This window comes from Arctopsyche grandis, chromosome 13 (genome assembly GCF_051622035.1).
Source record: "Arctopsyche grandis isolate Sample6627 chromosome 13, ASM5162203v2, whole genome shotgun sequence".
Lineage (NCBI taxonomy): Eukaryota > Metazoa > Arthropoda > Insecta > Trichoptera > Hydropsychidae > Arctopsyche > Arctopsyche grandis.
In genome coordinates this window covers 21,629,650-21,653,076 of record NC_135367.1, presented here as the reverse complement: position 1 = coordinate 21,653,076, position 23,427 = coordinate 21,629,650, and the positions used below count along the sequence as shown (strand labels likewise).

General features: G+C 33.6%; 1 protein-coding gene and 1 long non-coding RNA gene across 4 annotated transcripts in view; one reads left to right on the top strand and one right to left on the bottom strand.

The window, feature by feature from the left end:
* Nucleotides 1–23,427, bottom strand: part of sfl (N-deacetylase and N-sulfotransferase sfl) — a 176,722-nt gene that overhangs the window by 9,329 nt on the left and 143,966 nt on the right. The window lies entirely within an intron of this gene.
* LOC143920965 (uncharacterized) lies at nt 750–3,237 on the top strand. The gene is made up of 2 exons (XR_013261382.1): nt 750–1,273; nt 1,570–3,237. It is a non-coding gene; the product is annotated as an uncharacterized LOC143920965 (long non-coding RNA).

The following is a 23,427-nucleotide window of genomic DNA, read 5'->3' as shown; positions in this document are numbered from 1 at the left end:
TTTTTGAACCGAAATATTATTAAAATGGTTATTAAGAGGGCTGGACAGCAGCGCCTTGTCCATACAAACTTACTAAACTTCTCCCTTCCTCAATTATGGCACTAGAGAAATTATTTTTTAATATGCTATGGATATCCACCATTGGGGTGCATCTATCGTTTTATTTTTTTGATTTATTATTTTTTGTAGGAGCTAGGAGCCGCCAAACATCTATAAAATCGCCTCTTTTTTACACCCACGAAAAGAGTCCAGCGTGCTTATTTAACGGTCGATTTTAAAAAAAATACGCTGATAGATGCACAGAAAATATCTTTCTCATACCGATGATGAAATTTTTTTTAAAATTGGTTCAGTTTTGGAGGAGAAAATAGTTGATTAGGAAAGCTGGATTTTGTAAATTTAAAAGAGGTAGAATCTGTTGGACGCGCATCTGTCCCTTTTACTCAATATATGTGCGGGGGTCGGGGGGGGTCCGAGGCTAGTACACGTACACGTACACTGTACACACACACTCGCACTCACATACGACTCCACTGTTCACATGACAAGTTCATACATACGATATACAATTCGCTCGAATCGTAACTACACAATATGTACGTATTACATATTTCGATACATAAGTACTATATTCGCGCACACCAAATTGCAACTTCTGACTTGTCGATTTCTTTTTATTTCTCCAGATTGGTGTGTCTATGTATGTACGTGACACTTTTATACGAACTTCTAAAATAAAACAATGTGTTATGTAAAGTAATTATTGAATTTATTCAAAATATTTTTTCATTTTGTTTGCGGAGAAAATGAAAATAAAATACTAAAATCTATTTTCTACATATATATTAGTGAAATATTCACATTTTTTAAAATACAGGAAAAGATTATAGTAATTAAACCCTTTCACGGGCAAATTATTTTAAATTGATATATACGATTTTTTTCTTCTTGAATATTGTTCACAGGTACAAACAGAAGGCAAATATATTTTTTATTAAAACAATTAGTAATAAAAGTGGGAAGTATATTTTCCAGGGATCTTTCCTTGGTGCAGTTTTGAAAAATGAAAATGCATTTACAGATAACAAATATACTGAACATAAAATAATAAATGAAAATAAAACACACATTATTAAATAAAACATAGATATATTTAAATAGACTTATCAGCTTCCATGACATTAGCGCTGTCACGCCAATTTTTAAAACACTTGTGCTCAGTTGCATCTATATTTAATTTTGTAGCTCTGGCACATATGCAGCGGTAAGGGCGGTTTCAGACTAGCGTTTTATTTCTGCGCGTATACGGTCATTTCGCCATACGCGCTTACACGCGCGCTACTTTTTGCGCTTCAAAAAACCGAACGCGCGTACACGGGCTTATTTCGGCGTTTTCGCTCGAACCGGTAGTGGTGATTTAGTATCAACATGGATAATACGAGCTTATAAGCGCGTCTACGCTCGTACGAGTTGCGCGTATGGAAAACGAAGCGCCTATACGTGCCTACATGCACTTCAAAAAACGAGATTATACGCGCGTATAAAACGCTAGTCTGAAACCGCCCTAAGAGTTTCGTACTCCGAGATATAAAACTTTTTTAGTTCGGAGCCCTACTATGCACGCTGCACCAGACAAGGAGTTAAACCCACTTTTATATGATCTCTTTGCCCAAGAACCGTCTGCAATGACTGTCAGTAAGGGATATCCTTCCTCGTCTATGTCACCATTTAAAATGGCGAGCCTTTTTTCTTCTTCACCAACGACAATCATTTCATCAAAGGCACATTCTTCGATTGTTGGCGCTAAATGTTGTTCTATGCTTGTGTAAGTTCCACGACTCAAATTTCATTTAATTGTGAATAGCCATTACCTGTACAAATAATTCCTTCTACGAAAGCAGTATTTGCGGAAACTTGCAGTTTCGGATCTTCGGAGTATACAGTTTCCTTTGCTAAGCACATTCTACACCGAAAAACATATTCGCTGAGAAAACCTTTTCTTATTTCTTTCACAAAATTTAAGTCAGATAATGTACAATTAGTGTGTTCATGCTAAATTTTTGAAAGCGCTGAAAATAAATATTTAATATCTACTATTCTGCGCCCTTCTAATTGTTCATGAATATCTGTTTCGTTGGGATTGTCTGCTTCTGCTTCTATAACTAAATCATCAAGCCTCGTTGATGACGTTGAACTAGCTGTTTCTGATAAATTTTGATCGAATAAATCTCGCGGAACTGTATACAAAGATGTCGGTCCAGAACTTGTGGAGGCTACAGCTAAGTTTCCAACAGCAGCAGCATTGGCGACATCGATGTTTATCTCTTTATCTCTTCATTTTTACTACCAGACATGTCAATTATTTGACCTAAATATAAATAATTATTTACTACTTCTACTGGTTTATCATCTAAGGGGATGCTATCAGGCATGCAATAACTATTGAACATTAGTTTAGTCTTATCTACGTTAATTTTTAATCCTACTTTTCTACTTTCCCTGTCCAGCTGTGTTAGTCTGATAAGTAGGTCAGCTGAATCACGAGCTACTAGAACTATATCGTCTGCGAACCGAAGGTGACTCAAAAAGCGACCATTGATGCTTACTCCGGCTGTATCCCAATCCAATTTCCTGAAAACTCCCTCAAGCACCGCATTGAATAACTTGGGCGAGATTGTATCTCCTTGTCTTACTCCTTTTCCTATGCTATGCTCACATCACTACATTTTGCATAATAAATAATAGTTACTAAGTCACAAGAAAGCATTATTACCTGGTGGTCGAATGTGTTGTAAGATGGATATTTCGTTTAAAATATCGTTTTTGTCTTTTAGTCGACTGGAACATACGTTATTTCTTCCCTTTTCTTCCATCCATTGTAAGTACTCAGTTCTTAGACTTTCGTACAAACAAACGCTGAACGATATGCATATGACACGACGGAAAGGAGAATTCAAAGAAGCGGGACGCGTAAATACATTCATAAGCGCGAGCGACCGAAACAGCATATTACGAAAGATGCATGTTCCCAAACGTTGCAAGTACAAATATTTCCCGCTCGCATCAATAATACATCAATAATATTCGATGTTTGGGAATTTGTGCTCGATGCAAAACGCGCGCGCACACACACACTCTCACTCACTTTCGTGGTAGTTCGGGCTGTAGCTCGAAGACAGAAACAAAAACAACATTTTTTATAAAGCGATATTCAAAAGTGACGCTGCTATCCAACCCTCTTAAGAGGGCTGTACACCCGAAACCTTAATTTTGTTACCGTTCCTTTCTTCGAGTGAATGCGACAATATATATCAATATATATATTGAGTGAATGCGACAGTTGCGCTTCGACCAGATAAAACGTGTTTTAAATTGACAAAATCGAGGTTTCGTATTCTACTATTTTCTCCTCCAAAACTGGACCAATTTTTAAAAAATTTCATCATCGGTATGAGAAAGATACTTTCTGTGCATCTATCGGCGTATTTTTTTTTAAATCGACCGTTAAATAAGCACGCTGGACTCGTTTCGTGGGTGTAAAAAAGAGGCGATTTTATAGATGTTTGGCGGCTCCTAGCTCATATAAAAAATAATTAATCAAAAAAATAAAACGATAGATGCACCCCAATGGTGGATATCCATAGCATATTAAAAAAATAATTTCTCTAGTGCCATAATTGAGGAAGGGAGAAGTATAGTACGTTTGTATGGACAAGGCGCTGCTGTCCAGCCCTCTTAAGTACTTGATCATGACTAATTTCTAATAATGCATATTTTAAGTTATTCCAGTTAATTAATCTCAATACTGAAAATGATTTTAATATATTTTGTAGTACTATGAAATTTTCATTTGTCATCATAATAAAAGGGGAAGATACAAAAAAACCAGTTTTAAAAAAATTCAATTCTTCAAACCTTTTATCAAGTTCCAGATTCAGAGATTTAAGAAACTCTATTATTATAAGTTTTAATTTTAATTTTGAAGTTGTGTCTGTCATCTTATCTATCAAATCACTAACAGAAGATAAAATTAAAAAATTGTTATATTCAACTTCTGTCACAAGGCTTTACGCTATATTTTTTAGTTTGTCAATGATGAGCATGGTTTCTATTATTGTTAAGTTACTTTTTTGCAGTTTTTAAAATATGTTTAATTTTTTTTAAATATTAGTATTATTTACTATTAAGTCGCTGGTGGCCGCAGTAAAATCCACTAGTGGCCGCACTTGAGAACCACTGCTCTAACGCGTCACTGTGACCAGACATATAGGCATAATAAAAATACTATATACCTATAAGAATACAGACATATAAACATAATAGAAATACTATTTTATATTTTATCTTTAATTTATGCCAGGAAGACAGCAGAACAGGTCACCCTAAAAAGCCATCTTAGCCAGAAACATTGTAAATTTTATGCAAATATTATTAGTATTATACAAAGTACATAAATCAGAGAAATGTTATAATAATACATAGAAGTGCCTTTACCAATGTTTTGCTTGTGTCAATAATACGCGGTACGTCTCCATAACTAAGCAACGACGCACGGCATATAATCAGGGTCATCACATATTCACTACAGAAATTAAAGTTTTATTTTGATATAGATTTATTTACAATTTGAGTATATGGTGGAGATGGGCGTTGGTGGCCACTTTTTTTGTATTTGTCCTATGTCCTTGGGAACTTTTCAATTAATGTGTAATGTATAGATTCAACAAAAATATGTATAATATAAAATGAACAATATTTATATTAATTAAACTTAAATAATTGGTTATTAATACAACCGAGTATTCGGCGCCACAAAGAGAAATGTTTTTACATTTATTTAAAAATAATTTTTACATTTCTCTGGTGCCACCCTTGAAATTTTATGTAGAATGCGGGCGATCGCCATGACACTTTTAAAAACTGTCAAACTACGATGTTAATTGAATAATATGTTACTTAAATGATCAATTTATTTATAAAAATGTATCCCATGTTGTTTATTGTATGTTTTAAAAATCATATTCAAATAGTGTTGACAGTGGGTAGGATGTTTTTTTTGCCAATTTGATAGAGGAACTGCTTCAAAAATGAAATCAGATCAATTGGAAAACTCTGATAGGAAACGATCGATCTGGAGTCGCCAGGTCTGACCAGCAGCGTTTTAAGATTATACTCGGAATAAATCCTTATCAATCGGGGTCAGCTCACGGGATCGAATCCGGCGACCTCTCGGTGCTTATTATCAACGCAACCACCGAGCCGTGCTGCTGGCTGAAATGTAACTTATTATAGGATTATTCTGTTCAAATAATCTCAAAATAATCTCAAACTAATGATCTATTCCACGTTATGTTTATCAAACGACTTGCTTCGTGCTTCATCTTCATCTCACCAGTTTGGGATGCGATGCTGATCAATAAACAGAACATAGCAAACACAATGCTCGATTGAAGTACAGAAATGAAATGGTTTTACTTTCACGCGCATACTTAAAATTCCGCTCGTCGACAAACCAAAACTACAGTCAGGATTCAGGATTAAAGCTAAGAAAGTTGGAAAGTTTCATAGTATAGAAACACGACTTAAATTGAGAGTAGGCAGTTTTACAGGTAGTTTGACTGTTTTAAAATATAATATGATCCTGCAGCGTAACTAAATGTAATGAGTGTAATGTTTTCAACTGAGGGGTCAAGGGTTCATTCCCTTTCCCGGTTTTGCTGCCAGATCTTGAATATATGTGACTTTAGGTCCTATCAGAGTTTGCCAATTTATCTGATTTATTGTAAAAAAGTTCCACCAAAATTTGAGTTAATAGAATCTCAAATTTGTTGATTATGATATAAATATGCTACATACTCTGTTAAAATGTATAGATTTCTCGAAATATTAACATGACCGAATTTTTCCATAGATGTCTCTATCATATTGTAAAGATATTATTTTTTATCGATGTTTATAACTGGCCAGGAAAGCGTGTTGGGTTTATCTGTTAAGCCTTCCTGGTATATTTTTATTTTATTTTTTTCTACACACATATCAGTAAGGCCTTACAGGCAACCCCAATGCACCTTCCTGGTCAATTAAAAATATTGCAGCATTTTTTATTCATTATATAAGTCGCAAATCAATGAGACATCTATGAAATTGTACACAAATTTATTTATTGCACATTAATGACTTTTAAGGACTTTTAAGCCAATTTTTACCGGGAACCATTTCAATAATGAAATCAGAGAAAATTGGCAAACTCTGATCAACCTGGAGTCACAAATCCAGGTCTGACCAGCAGCATACTCTTAAAAATTCATTTTCACTCGAGGTCAACTCACGGGATCGAACCCGGCACCTCATGACGCTAAGCAGAAGCTTAACGACCGAGCTATGCTGCTGGCTATATGAGCCGTTATATTTGAAAGTGGCAAAAATCAGTTAGTGGTTAGCATATTATGCTTTCGACCAGAGTGGTCACGGGTACGAGTCCCACTAGAGTCCCGCTGCTGGCCAGACCTTGGTTTGTGACTCCAGGTCGATCGTTTTTTATTTGAGTTTGCAAATTTTTCTGATTTTCATTGAAACGGCTCCTGTAAAATTGGCATCTCCTTTCCTATCTATCTTGCTAATCTCAAGTTATTCAGCGTCTTAAGGTTCGCCAATTTGATTACCAAATGCTGCAAAAATTTATCCATATATGTCACTGTGGATGTCTGTATGAATTCGCATCGTATAAAATGCTTATGTATTGATTGTATTGTATCTGTATAAGTGCACTCATCGCTTATATGAATAGAAGAAGTGTTCGTGATCTATGAAAATTAGTGAATTAATTCATACACAAATAGTTTTTTTGGAACTGAAAATTGGACTTCCACGACTTTCAAATATAACGGCTCATATATAAGTAAAAATAAAATATAAAAATAAGTAACCAAACGTTGAAAATTGATATAACGAAAAAAGTTTATTAAAAACTTTTGAAATTAGAGCATATAGAGACAAGAATTGTGTTCAAAATCGGTTTATAGTGCTAGTCTTGGCCTTAACAAGCTTCAAATTGAACTGCTGCTTGCTTTTATTTTCTGAGCTGGTTACATAATAAATTCAAAAATATGAGACTCTGATATAAATTTCCCATTTTCTTATGAAACGTTCGCCTTTCTGAGTGTGTTATATAAATTTGAGCTTGAATAAGTAAATTTAACTATGATGGTGAGGTATAAAAAGTCGTATTTTCTAGTTCACAAAATATCTCACACAAACCTTATCGTTGAAATTTACATAACGGAAAAATTTACTTACCATATTTCTATAAAAATGAAAAATGTAAATCGAAAAACATATAACTAGTCGTAGGTTCGATACGTTAATATTAAAACTAAAAATATAAAATCTACATTGACCCTTTATGTGCTGAAACAATATTAAAAATAAATCTATTTATTATTAATGGAAAGAACACAATCAAAAGTGCGACACGGAACGCGTGTGTGGACTCAAGCAGCCAGAGGGGTATCTTCCTGTCATTATTAATTCCTACAATCTTATTATTTCGACAAGTTTCTCCTACATTTCTTAAAATATGTGTATCGCCGATATCGATCACTGTTAAATCTATGTCAATACAATGATACAATATCACCGAAAACTCTCCAGGGGGTGAGTGAGGCGTGCGAAGGAACGCGACAGTATAAATTTGACGTACTGGGGTACGTCTAGCCTTTTTTTGCATGTACAAAACTATCTAAAAAACAAGTGTGTATTTATATTAGAAAAGACTATTTTGGATTAATTGTGAAATTAACTGGATTATAATCGGACTAATGGAAGTTGCGTTTTGCATGTTGTAAAGATCTCCATCTACGATATTTGTATCGATGTTAGCAATTTTACAACACAAAATCTCTCGACTTGATTGTTTGATTTATTACAAAAAAATTCTATCAAATGTAATATTGAGATCGCATTGACAAAAACTAGACCATAATAAAAAAAAAATAGAAAAAATAAAAGTGACTATAATAAAGCTGAAGCGTGCGGTACATCGATTAATAATAGTTTGAGTCCTTGCGAGACCTAGAACCTACTACGCTACTAGTCTTAGCGATAAATTTCCCAATTTATTGTAAGACATTTGGACATATGATTTTGCTATGCTGTGTAATCATATGTATTTCATCACACAATAATAGATCATTACGTGGATTTTTCACCTTTATAAATATAATAATAAACAAATATTCTAGTCGAAATAGACAAAACGTTTAGCGACACGTCTACGACAAAATGACTACGCGAAAAATTTTTTACGGATATTATTATACTCGCAGATAAAAAGCTCACGCGACATCATATTCACTGATAAAACGCTCACGAAATTATTCGTATGTACAAAAACGTTATTTTATACAAAAAAATTGTACCATTTTTTTAGTCATGCTCTAATTATCACTCCACACTCATATTGATTGAACTGACGAGTGAGTATATGTACATACTTCTGCTATTCGTCAGTTCAATTGTAAATAACAATAGACCGTTCCATCAGTGTTTAAAAAGCTTGTAAAAATATTTTTTTTCTAAGAATAGTCCCCGAACGACTAATCGACGTCTACTCGTGACTTGACAGTTGAGTAAAAGAATTTCACATTTGAATTCACTATTTTTTGGCAGTTTTTATTGCTCAGGGTAATATCTAACAAAATTTACGTCAACAATAACAACTCTTTTCGTCACGGTCGCTGTCATCACTGTAGTCACCGGAGCCTGAGGGGGCCGTGTATTGTTCAAAGGTTGTAAATGCATTGTTAAAGGTTTGCCGAACAATGGATAGCACTGTGACTATCCTACCTCTAGTCATCAGATTGACTAAAAATATAACAATCATTTGAAAAGCCAATGAAAGGGGATGTTTCTCGTTATATATTCTAGGAATGACATACTCAACCAGGCCCGACGAGAGGGGGTGGTAAAGTCCCAGGGCCCGGACTATTCGAGATATCCGACTGACCGATATTGATATTTTATATTTTTCTACATACATAAAAACACACGTATTTATTTAATGACTACGTTTATTATCGAAGCAAGCATTATTTTTGTCCATGTGAAATCGTACCTGTTATATCATTATTTATTTAAAAAAAATAGCAACCAACATATGCATAGGTATTTTTCTAATAGTTCTTATTGATTTTTCGCATATTAAAAATATATCTATATAGTTTTTTTTAGTTTGTCTTAGGGCCCGGGATTCCTGTCACAACTACCTGCAACTATTGTTTCTAATGTGTTGCAAAAGTGCATACAAATCTGGGGTGCTTATTGGTCGAGACTGTACAGTGAAGTGTTAATTTCGTTGAAACGACCGCACTCATACAAACATGGCAATTTTACATCCAATTAAAAACGAATATTACTAAAAACAATCGCGCTAATGTTTTTCGCTAGAATTAATGTTTAGTTTTAGGCATTATGCACATTACAACTTTAATCTAATACCTCGCTAACGAGTTGGGGCATTCCGCAGAATGCCGCAGATTACGTATGTTAATTTTCCCATAACACATGTAATGTTACGACAGTACTGTAATCACGTAGCGACGGGCAAATATAATATACATAACATAATACGTACCATATGTATGTAGGTATACGTATGTATGTACATACATATTAACGCACGTCAAAGCGGCTTTCACATTATATTATTATTATAATAATAAATAAAGTTGGAAGCGAACATTTGCGGCGCAAACTTTTAAAAGAGTTAAATTAATTTGAAACATCGCAGATGGCGTCGCTTGTACTTTGAATTAAATTAAGAGGAGACGACGGGAGGCTGGTGGGGGGGGAGGAGATTCTAGCGGGTGGAAAACGGGGACAAAACATTTGTCAAAGGCTTTGAAAGTCTTTCGCTCAAGTGTAATGATCAATTAACTAAACTGTACATGCGTATTGAGCTCACCGTGTAATTATTTATATTATACCCGGTGTGTGTGTGTGTGTGTGTGTGTGTGTGTGTGTGTGTGTGTGCACGCACGCAAATGAGCGGATCCCTAATGGGCGAATTAAAATCGAATCTTCAATTAAAACCTCAATTTTGGACCATCCCGTGTGTGGAATTGAGAATAAAAAGACAAGGCACACGTCTAATTACTCCCTGTGTTAGTATGTATGTATTTAAAATTTAATAGGACAGACATTTAGTAACATTTATTGTTTAATTATGCAATTCCATATGTATATAATATGTATAGGTACATACGTACTAGTAACAATAGATGAGGTTTTGGGATCATGTAAAAATTCAATCTTAAGAGGGCTGGACAGCAGCGCCTTGTCCATACAAACGTACTATACTTCTCCCTTCCTCAATTATGGCACTAGAGAAATTATTTTTTAATATGCTATGGATATCCACCATTGGGGTGCATCTATCGTTTTATTTTTTTGATTAATTATTTTTTATATGAGCTAGGAGCCGCCAAACATCTATAACATCGCCTCTTTTTTACACCCACGAAACGAGTCCAGCGTGATTATTTAACGGTCGATTTAAAAAAAAATACGCCGATAGATGCACAGAAAGTATCTTTCTCATACCGATGATGAAATTTTCTTAAAAATTGGTCCAGTTTTAGAGGAGAAAATATGAGAATACGAAACCTCGATTTTGTCAATTTAAAATACGTTTTATCTGGTCGAAGCGCAACTGTCGCATTCACTCAATATATATATCGAAGAAAGGAACGGTAACAAAATTAAGGTTTCGGGTGTACAGCCCTCTTAAGATTGTGAATGATTTGAACACGGAATCGGTCATTGATCATATTTTAAAAAAATGTACATTGGTTATACATACATATGTACATAGAACGTGTCTGTAAAATAATATGGTAATGTAGCCTATATAAATAAATTAAACGATCTCCACTTTACTAAAAGCTTTATCTCTTATACATATCTATACATAGCCAGCAGTATAGTTTAATGGTAGTGTGAATGTTTAGCATCAAGTAATCGGTGGGTTCGATCCGCCATACTGCTGGTTAGATTTGGGGGTATTTGTGACTCCAAATCCAGAGTTTGCCAATTTTATCTGATCATTGTTGAAACGGTTCCTCAAAATTGGCAAAAAATCATCTTGTCATAAATATTCTGTATTTATTGTGTGTATAATTTGTAAAAATTATGTACAAAATCAAAATCCATAGATGTCTCAATGGATTAATTCTGTTATTAATTAATTGTTCATAATTAATAATTTCGTGTTCTTCAGCTTCTGGAAATACAGTGATTTATGTAATAATAAAATGCTGCATTGTTTGTAATTAATTGTCCAGGAAGGCGCATTGGGGTCTTCCTGTCAAGCCTTCCTGGTATATATCTATGTAAAAATAAAATAAAATAAAATATGTATATAATGTAAACACTGTTTTTTTTTTCGGAATTTCTATATGTATTTCATTTCAGTTGTCTCAGCAGTAGGAATAAATTGCGCTACTTATATTATACAGCTCAAATGTTCTGACTAATAAGAATCGCGTATGGTAAAGAAGAAGCTCGTGGCAAAGCTCGTCGACCAATACGAATCCAAATCTAAAGTGTGGCCACAGCCAAATTAATTGAATTGAGGTAAGGTAATTTTTTCCTATTAAAATCATTTACTGTCCGAATTTGTACATTTAGATAAAAAAAAACATAGATAAAGATACAGAAATAATAAAAATAATTATTATGAAAATAGTGGAATATAAAACTGACCAAATAAATGCATAATAGCACAGGAAAAAAATGTGTATAGATATTTTTAACTCTTAAAATACACTTTTAAACGTATTTTAAAGCAATAAAAATCACAATCAATAGAAAAAATATATGACTATTGATTTCAATACTCATTTCGAGTACAGAAATAATATTTTTTGGGTTAAAGACCGCAAAAGCCAACAAACTGTAAAAATTGCGAATTTTTTTAAACGCTCATATTTCATAAGCGAGCTAAAAAAAATCATTATCATATTCGAATTTAATGGATCAAAATTAGTAAAGATTGTTTAGTCTCCGCTCTGGTAATTTAAAAACGTGATTTTTTAAATATAAAATCATTCGACAATCTAATTGCTAAATGTTTTCACTAGTTGCTAAATGTTTTCGTACAGAAGTTTACATAAAAGTGAGGCGAGAACACTATGTTGCATTGAAAGTGCAACTGGGTCAAGTGAGATAAAAAATCTATGAATTTTTCAGTGAATGGATCTCCACAAGAAAATTGAGTACTATCGAGTAACTATAGTACTCATCTCTACAAGAATATTGATAGCTATTGAGTGACGGATTATTCCCCACAATACACACGAGTATTGGATGTGGTTTCCATAGGTTTTATTCATATTTTTCGTTTTATTTTACTATGGTGTCAACTTTGTGTGTACATATGTACTATAAATAAATTAAAAAAAAGTTAAATTTTATAAATAAATATTATTATAAATGTGAAATAAAATTCAAACAATGGTGATGAAGGAGGGTAGATGGCCCGTTTAGTAGGAACCGTTTCAACAGTGAAATCAGATAAATTGACAAACTTAAATAGGAAACGATCGACCCGGAGACACATATGTATATCCAAGGTCTGGCCAACAACACTGAATCAGGATCGAACTCGTGACCCCTCAAATGTTAGCTAACCACTGAGATATGCTGCTGGTAATTGGTTTTATTTTTATTTATTATTTGTTTTCTATGTGAGCAATACTTACATGAACGGTACTTGTGTAGGCAATCCTTTTGCGAGGAATAATCATTTATAAATCAACAAATATGGCCATATCAAGGCGAACAGGTTGGAAGACACGTGACGAACGCTTATTAAACGTCAGGAAGGTTTACGGGCCCCGTTTTTAAAACGCGTTGTATACGATATTTTATCTCCAACATACATTAACGTGTATTGATGACCAAAATGAGCAATATGGCAAAGTATGAAAACGATCGGATAAGAGATAAAAATGACCACTAACACGAAAGCCATGTGAAATGTAAAGGAGGTATGTATGTAAAAATAGAAACAGCTACGCAAATACATAGTAAAGCGATGAGACGAGACACAATGCAATGTACGTATATACTAATATCAAGCAACGAACTGCTATCAACAAAATATGAGTTTTTCGCTTCCTTGCATTTAACATCGCGTCGCATCTACAGCATCCTTCTGAACATAAAGAACAATTTGGGTGACGTCGAGTCGCGTCGCGCCACTATCTATCCCGAACAAAAACGACGGATTCAACCACTCAGTAAGACTTGGGCAAGTATGACGCACATCAGGTGTAGGCTTCTATCGCGGGATTAAAATGAAATAAAGCAGGAAAGCTTAATAGTAACCCCAGAGAGATTAGCCGCAACCCCCAGGGTAAATATTCCGTATATATGTATGTATATATATATATATATATATGTACACATAACCGTATAATGTAGTCGTTTTCACACGAACAAGTATGCGATTTTTCGTTTGTATAATATTATATTTTATCGTAGACAAGACGTTGCCTAAGGCAATGGTATACCGTAGAAGTACATACAGACGCACATATGTAGTAGTCGAAGAGCTTTCATGCAAAAGCAAACATGCAGAAAAAAATGTGTTTTTCGCAAATGACGTTTGCTATGGTTATCTGAAACCGAACCAGTTTCCAGCGAGTAAAAAAAAGGGAAAAGGAGGGTCACGATAAACCCCTCTGATAAAGTCTGAAAAATGCGTATCGTACGCCGTACGCTCTTGAAATTCGAGTCTCTGAATAACACAGTGCGAAAGTACATAGTAGTGTAGTCAATTCGGCACTCACTACGAGGCATGTTTATACGAATATATAAAATCTAATAGTCACTTGTGTGTTATGTGAGTATATGAGAGCCGAGCTAAGCCGGTCGGACTATACTTCCGCCTGACAAAACACCACGATATGTGCACATTCAATAAGCTATGAACATATTCTCGTTACAGTATATATTTATGTTGGCTTTTACATATGTACTACACAACTTGTATAGTATGTATGTAAAAGCCATTCTACATGTATCGATATGAAGAAAAGGGGTCTACGTGACGAGCCAGAATGTTAAATTGCAGAAAACACAAATTCGAAAGGTAAAGATCGAAAATCGAAAGATCTTAAGTCGAAAGATCAAAAAAAAAGGGTGCATGGTAAACGGTACATACTAACGTATATACTCACTTAATTTGCGCGAGCAGGATACAACAGGAACAAGAGGAACAGGCTTTTCCTCCCGTATTCTGCGCGCGCACATTAATACGGGAGGAAAAGCCTGTTCCTCTTGTTCCTGTTGTATCCTGCTCGCGCAAATTAAGTGAGTATGTACCGTTTACCATGCACCCTTTTTTTATCTTTCGACTTAAGATTTTTCGATTTTCGATATTTGCCTTCCGATATTTGCGTTTTCTGTAATTTAACATTCTGGCTCGTCACGGAGACCGGAAGAAAAGATACACTTTTATGAGTCATACTATTGGAAAATTATTCAATAAAGAAAATTCAGGAGCTTCTCCGAAAAAATACCTAGTCAAGAGCCAAGAAAGATATTGTGAAAGCATATTCAATCCTAGAAAAAGAAAAACTACTAGTGGAATTAATCAATGTAGAAGTTTATTTTTGAAAATAAGTAATTTATCCAAAATATTATGTGACGACCGCAGCAAAATCGGAACGGTACTTTTCTTTATTAAGTAGAATAAGAACATTTTTAATTAAGATATACTAAGAATGAAGACAGTTTGACCATCTTGCTATGATTTCCATACAAGAAAATGATATTCATTATGAGTAATTTTAACGAGAATAATTGACTTATTTTCAATTTTTTGAATTATGTTTATATTTATAGCTCGTGCAACGAAAGCTGGCACGTACCAATACAAACACGTATATTGTATCCGTGAAGATATGAATAAGATTTTTTGTATCTGTTTTCTAGGACAATCAGTTGGTCCCTTTCATACGCACCCACTTTCCGAGCATGACAGAAACAACAATTATTTTTTGTATTGCTCGGTGATTTTTGCTCAGTGATCAAGTGTGCACTACAGGGTGATTTTTTCCAGTTTCACTGGTCAGTCACCGATCAACCCCCACAAACTGACGTAACGCGTTCTTATATTGTTTGCTAATTGGTTAATTGGAGTTAGTTCATTAGAATTAGTGGATATATGATAATAAAATGCTTTGTAATAAAATTGGATCTGGGAAAACACTAACGGGACAATCTCGCGAAATTGTGTATAATGTTTTCAACTATTTCATGGATTGTGTATTGAATAGTGAAAGTGACGAAAGAAATAGTTTTATGAAAAATTTATATGCTTCAACTGCGGAAGCAACTGGTGTTTCTAAAAGAAGTGTTCAGCGAATTGTTTGTGAAGTACGAAATCAATTTGTGGTGGCTAATAAACCGCCAACATCGCAACCTTCAATATCGGAGCCATCAACGACACAACCTATATCCTATAATAAAAAACAATAAACAAAATCATCAAGAGTTTGTACTTGATAAAATCTTGGAAGCTCACAAAATCTTGGAAACATGAAGAAAAATTTATTGAACTGGAACCAAAACTCGATAATTTAACGGACAATTTCATTGACATTATAAAAGTAGAATATTCTGATAGCGAATATATGGATTCTTCAAGTGATGGAGAATTAAGTGGCGTAGAAGAATTATGATACGACATTGTATAGAAACAGAAGACTATCCAAAACGAGCAAAGAAGTAACGAATTAAAGAAAATCAGAAAAGGTTAGTAAAACTAGAAGTACGTTTAGTAGTAGAGTAGTAAAAGTAAAGTCTTATAATAGAAAAGTTTGAAATTGAAATTCAAAAATAAGATTATAAAATGAACAATGTATTTATTTAGATTAGAAACACTTCCGGTTCGGGTAGACTTTCTGGGTGTAAATGTACTGCGGCATTATCCAAAGATCGCCGCAATATTTTTTTTGTAAGTTTATTTTATTATTATTTATGACAAGTTCTGACTTAGCTACAAAATTCTGAAGCCGACAAACAATTCTATGCAAAATAATGAAAAAATATTTTGATGGTCTAGGCACCCAACAGTAAACAAATTTGAAGTGAGCAAATAAACAACAAAGTGTAGCGCTTTCTTTGCGAATTTATTTTATTATATTTGTAACGGTCGGGACTTAATACTAGCCGACAAAGAAGAATGTCTATACATAATAATGAAAAGGACTGCATTATTATCAAAATTCGAACACTTTTAAAATCACTTATTTCCTGTTTAATATAATTTATATCCTATATTTTTTTCTCATTTTTTAATTCGTATTAATTTTTGCATACGTACGTTTGTTTTACTTATAATTTAAAAAAATGCTATTTATCATTTTATTCGTGGTACGTATTAAAATATTAAATAAATATGCCACCCAAATTATATCATAGATCTTAAAAACATTACACGATCGGTTGAAATAAAATATATAAATAACAGCCTGTATATGAAAAATGCATTTGTATGAGTACTGTGCACGCGCCTTCTGTAGCTAATAGACCTGTACCTAAATATTTATCTATATAATTTAAATTGGGTTGACTTTTGTTGATTTCATGCAAACGTCTTTATTTAAAGAGATTGAATTGGAAATGGGTGGGTCACGTAGCTAGAAGAACGTACGGAAGAAGTGCTTGAATAGTACCCGAGATAATAGTGAAAAAAAGGTGCAAGGGAGGCCAGAAGGGAGATGAGTGGTTGAAATTAGAATTATAAGATTAATAAATAAAAAAAATAGGCGTCTAAACAATTAAAATCTGAAAAAATGAAAGGATGGCGGAAAGGAAAATATGTATATAAGGTTACTTACCATAAGACGTCACATTGTAGCATATTTTAAACGTGTCAATTACGATTATTTTTCACCACCGTACTGGCGGAATTGATTTGAATATCTATTGTTGACAAAACCGCGCGAAATGGCAAAGTTTCAGAAAAATCGGAAGAATGTAAGATATAATAAACATATTTTTTCAGACCAATGAGCGAAGTGAAATATAGAAGAGCCTTGTAAAAATGTGTGGGATAAAGTGGTTGAAATTAGACCAAAGCAGAGACGAATGGAAGCGTGTTGGAGAGGTTTTGTTTAATTAGTTAGTAGTGGATGGCGAATGGTTGTCAATGATGATGATGATAATGACTTAACATTAAGATTTTATACACGATTTTTTCTAAATATTACAAAGAAATATTTTGTAATATTTCTTTAAGAATTTATATACATATAATACGAACATAAGTCAAAGCTTTATGACATACTATAAGCATATATGTATATACGACCGATTCCTAGTTTTTATCCCGTTTTCTTAGCGCTTCCTACGCATCCCATCACCCCATTCCTCGTTCGGGTTTCTTTGCAATATGTACGTGATTCAATTACGTATACATAACCATCAAAGTACACACAATACATACATACATAGGATACTCGCCGAATGCCAGGTAAGATGAAATAGATCTCTACATACGTACGTACATATGTATATGTGTATGTATATGCGAGTACATACGCATGTGCGTACGTACGCCTTTTTACAAGATGAAAGCCTCGCGAGAACATAATATGGTATTTTGGCGAAATAAAGGCACATACTGCGAATATCGTCACTCTAAATTTAACGCTCGAGCGGCACCGCAAAGTGCTCATTTCGGCAAAACGCGAAAATCATCTCGTCTCCGCCAAATTATTTTTATCGCACGCGCAATCACTTTATATACTTACGTGCTCGCTCTTCCATTTCGAAGGTACGATTACCCGCTAGAAATCGCAAATATGTGTGCCTACTTTATAGGTATGTCTGTGGCAAGTCTTGGGAAAAGTGACACATGGTCACAATCGGCAAATTGTCGAGTTTGCGTACTGAATTGAGTCTTGATCATGTCGTGTGTCGATGTTACAGTTGATGTGTATCAACCCCCAGTTGTAATATATTTTGACTAGTTGGAATATATTCCATCTAACCTGGAACCAACTACCGTTATAGTTGAAGTGTATTTTCAGTGGTAATATATTTTGACTAGTTGGGATATGTTCAGTCTAATCCACGTAAGTTTATTCATACGCCGAATTACATTCCAACTGGTCGAAATATATTACAACTGAAAATACAGTTCAACTATGAGTTGGTACCAAATTAGATGGAAAGGTAAGGTTTTCGTGAAAACGTCACTCGACTAGTAAATTGAGTTAGAAAGTCACGTTTTTGTTTTGAACACATTCTTAGAGTTATCGTAATACGGTACTCATTACTTTTATTCATAATACCTAGCAAATATTAACGCATTGTTGAATTCTTAAGCATTCGTAAAAAACTTCAGCTGTTATATTACAACTGGCGCACATTGTTAAAAGTTTATTTGCGGTTTTAGAGATATATGTAAGTTACTAGTTGAATTGTATTCGTATGTACATATATGAATGACCTAAAACGCCAATTGGAATATATTACAACTGAAAATACACTTCGACTGTATATAACATCGGTACTGATTTTTTTTTGTTTGAATCTTTTGATTGATACTTATTTCTTTCGATAGACAATAAAACTTGAATATTTTTCTTGAACCTTTTATGATATGTAGAAAGAATTTTTTTAGAATAAGTGAAGTTAGTCACCATTAAAAAAAGTGTTTTTGTTGTTATCATATTAAAAAGATAAAAAGATAAACTACTGAATTGATTCCTACATATATTTTCAATCAGCAAATATTTTGCCCGATAAAATTTTTATACCAAAAAGATTTCCAACAGATTTTCAAATATTTCTATAGACGACGCTATATCAAAGAAATGTAAAGTAATTCGCAGTGATTGGAAGTGATTCACAAAGTGTTGCAGTTATGAGAAATTGAAGAAAAAATCCAATCAATTTAAATGAAATTTCACGTTGTGCGGCAGCTGTTACGTTCTTTTTTTACAAAAATTGTGCAATTTAAGCTCAAAACGATCTAAAATAATTTGTAAAAATAAACGTGCCCTTAAATAGAAGAACTTTTTATTTTATTATTGTCTCGTAATTTTAATCAAATATCTACATACATACATATGTTAGAAAAACATATAAATTGGCGATTATAATTTAAAAAAATGAATATATATATAGACGATTTTACAATATTTTTTGGTTTTAATTTTTTTATTATGATATTTATATATATTTATAATAATCTTACGTCATTTTTCATAATTCAAAAGTATCATAGATATGTATGAACGATGTAATTCGTTATATCAAATAATTTATTATAAAGAAAACACTAACGAGAAGATGTAATAAATCATTAGTTTAATTTAGTTGACAGGTTTAAATACGTGTTTGGAAACATGAGGATTTATAACACGAAAAAAATATACGAAGATACGATCTTAATTGCCTATAAAGATAGAAACAGACACGGAGAACTTCGTCATTAAAAAACTTACCGAAGATAAATTTGCACGGAAAGTATGCACGCTTAAAACATTTTCCGTCAACGTTGACACTATGTTTCGGACTAGGAAAAAAATTAAGATGTGTCCATTTGCTCTAGAATTACCCACCATTAGATCCACGACATGAACCGAGCAGGAACGCCATAAAATGTACGTTAGATGCAAAACATTAGCACGAGGCGCGAACAAGGAGTGTAGACGAGGAAGAAGAGAGTGCAGAGGCCTCACAAAGCCGCCGGTAATGGGGTTCGAATCCCGCGAAAGCCTCTTAAATAATACAAGTTAACACTCCTGCCAGGGTCGTCGGATGCAAAATAAGGGAAAAGGAAGTCGTGGAGAGAGAGTGTGGGGACGACGGGGATGTTACGAGCTACGAAAGTGCTGGGGCATCAAAATGTACACGGACGCGAAAATGCAACACTATAATAATTATAAGACTCGTACATAGATGGGTGTATGCGATATGGTATTAGGAGAAGGTGTTTGATGTGTATGCATATACGTATTATATATGTACATATATTCATTTGAGACGTTGGAACAGAATGCAAAGCATATTAGCGTCGCGTTCAAAGAATTTCATTTCATGATGTTATTATGTAAAACAGCAATTTAGGATAAAATTGTATGCCCGGTTCCGGTTTTGAAATGAGCGAAATTTGTGAAGTTTCATACTAAGGTTGTAATAAACGCGCTGAAATGCTACGCTTTTGTTTGATAAAGTTCGACCGAAAAGATGGGCGAAATAGGGGAGGTATGTATAATATGTAGGTGTCTTTCCAAAGTTTTTTTAATTCGTTCAATATGTGAAAAAGAAAATTTTGTATTTAAATTGTGTACATTTTATTAAATTTAGTGCTAGTGTTTCATTTAACACATTCGATGCGGGACGGGTATTAATACCCTTTACGCCGACTGATACTTACTTGCGGGAAGGGTATTTTTACAAACCTCTTCTTACTTTCACTTACAAGCATTATTCAAGAGAAATTTTGGCTCCTATCCGATCGTTTTCATACTTTGCCATTTTGATCGGTTTGGTCATCAATATAATAGTGGAAGTGTCATCCATACATGGTGAAAAATAATCGTAATAGACACGTTTGAAAATACTGCATCGTATTACAAGGTGACGTTTATATTTCACATTCATCATTCACATCGGTAGTTTCAGCCTCTTCTTATTACTTTTCGCCTCGCCATCTTGCTGTCAGATTTTAATTGTTTAAACGCCTATAACTTTTTATTATAAAATTTGCTTTATTACTGATTACATAGTCTGGTGGTTATCGTCGGGTAAAGTATAAATACTCTTTTTTTTCTTTCTTTATTTTGTTAAGTTAATTGGATCTTGATGTTCGGCTGCTTCTGGGATTTGGTGAATTTGATATTGAAAAAAATATTGAAATATGTTAAATACTTTGAAATTTATGACATTTTATGTAATTGCAGGATTACGCTAATATGTAATTGCCCGCGGTAGGTCGCAAGCGATTAGTCACAGCTCCCCGCATACATGTGTTAATATTCAATAATATTTTTCATAAAAGTTCGCTTCTACATATATAGTGTAATGTTAAATACACAAACATTTTTATTATAGTATCTAAAGAGTGTCCTTATCTTTAAATGGTTCAAAACAATGCTGAAAAATATATATGTATGGTTTAAAATTCGTACCATTTTATTGACGAGTGATATTACATACATAAATTTTCATACCATAACAGGAGAATGAATAAAAGTGGAATACTGGACGAAAAAATACGATAGTTGAAGATGATAGTGAATTGCGATAAGTCTATCGGGGAAAATTGCGTGCCAATTTCGGTGGAATAATTTGAAAGTGCGAAACGCGCGTCTTCCTTCCGTATTGGCGGCAATAAAACGCGACGAAAGTTTCGTCAGGTAGGTATATGATATCTGTTTGAAAGTTACAGGGAAAACTTTACAGGAAATAGGCGTGTTTGTAAGCGGAATACCAAATAAAAGATGGGTAAGGGTCTCACGAATCTACCGCCATTGTTCCGCCAATGAGGGAAATTCTAAAACGACAATCGCTTTTCCGCAAAAATAAAGCGCACTAACGGCCAAACTGACGTGAAATGCAAACATTCAAAACTTACATCATAATTATCAACATTTTCTTTTATTATTTTAAGCTTTCTATTCGGGACTGTTTGCGCCATCCTTTCCGGAAAATGATAATAAATCATCTTAGTATATGTTTTCAAACTAATTCAATTATGACGTTAAATTCCGTCTATTCGTGAGATTATCTCTCATATAAAAATAAATAATACAATATATATATATATATATATATATATATATATATATATATATATATATATATATATATATATATATATATATATATATATATATATATATATATATATATATATATATATATATATATATATATATATATAAAAGAGTTAATTTAAGGAAATTTGCAGTACCACGTCAAAGTTAGATTCATATATGTAGCTGTTATTAGACTTGGACTATTCGTCAAGGCAATGATAAATAAAAATAGACTGTTACATTAGTGTTCAAAGCAAGACAAGCTTGTAAAAACATTTCTAAGAAAGTAACAAAAGTGCCCAGACCTCAAGCCTAGTTAGTCATTATCAGAAATCAGCGTTGGGTGGATGCTTTTCAAATAACAATAGATTGCACTATTAGTGTTCGAAGCAAGAGAGCAAAAAAGCATGAATTTTCAATTGTGAACTATTTTTCAAGAAATTGACAATTGTGAACTATTTTTTTGTGTGAAAAGCATCCATCGAACGTTAATCTTTGGCCATTATAGCAGGATTGAAAAGATAGTCACTTCGGGCGCCGAACTGGGCAATTGCTCTATATTTTATATTAATCAATAAAACAAAATAATTACAATCAATAAAATAAAAAAAATATATATTATAACCAGAAGCACAGACAAATGTACATATGTAATGAAAGCATAATGCTTTCGAAAAAAGTGGTCACGGGTTCAGTCCTACCGGTTGCTATTGACTAGACCTTAGATGTGTGACTCCAGGTCGATCGTTTCCTATCAGAGTTTGCCAATTTATCTAATTTAGATTTTATGAAAACTCGTAAGCCATTCATGATGCCATTACGACACATATCAACTTGTACATCGTATAAAAATTTATAGATTATAAATTTGAAAGCATATTAAAATAGTGGTGATATATTGGGTAGGGTGGTTTTTGCCAATTTAATAAGGAACTTTTTCAATAGTGAAATCAGATGAATTGGCAAAATCTGAAAGGAAATGATCGACTTTGAGTCACAAATATTCAAGTCTGACCAGCAGTCTTGCAGAATACTTCTTAATAAATTTTATTCAATCGAGGTCAACCCAGGGCTTGAACCTAATTTCCACAAATCAAACGTAACAACTATGAAATAAATGAATTTTTGTATCGTATGAAAGTATCAACTTTGGTACTTTCATTCCTGCAAGAAATCCTTTTATAAGGCATTTCTTCAAGAAATCCTATTATAATTCTAAATTCAGACATGGCAAACGAATCCAATTGTATTATTTAAAAGAAAGTGGCATGTAATTGAGTTGATTAGTCGGTCGCTTCAGGAAGACTTGAATTGAAACATTTAAAAATCAAATTGGCGAGCGGAATCAGTCCAGCGACAGGTATTCACTTAGAGAACATGGAGAGCTTTGCGAGCTAAGAGGGTTAACCGAAGGAAGCGTAAAACTGTGAATAAAATTACCGGTGAAGTAATTCGAGCGAATCAAACTGAATAAGAATCTGCGCATAATTTAATTTGCCGAAAGCGAAAGTAGAATTAATCGCCACCGCACGACCGCGCACGACAAAGCCGTAAATCAAACCATTAAAACGCATTTACGCAAAAT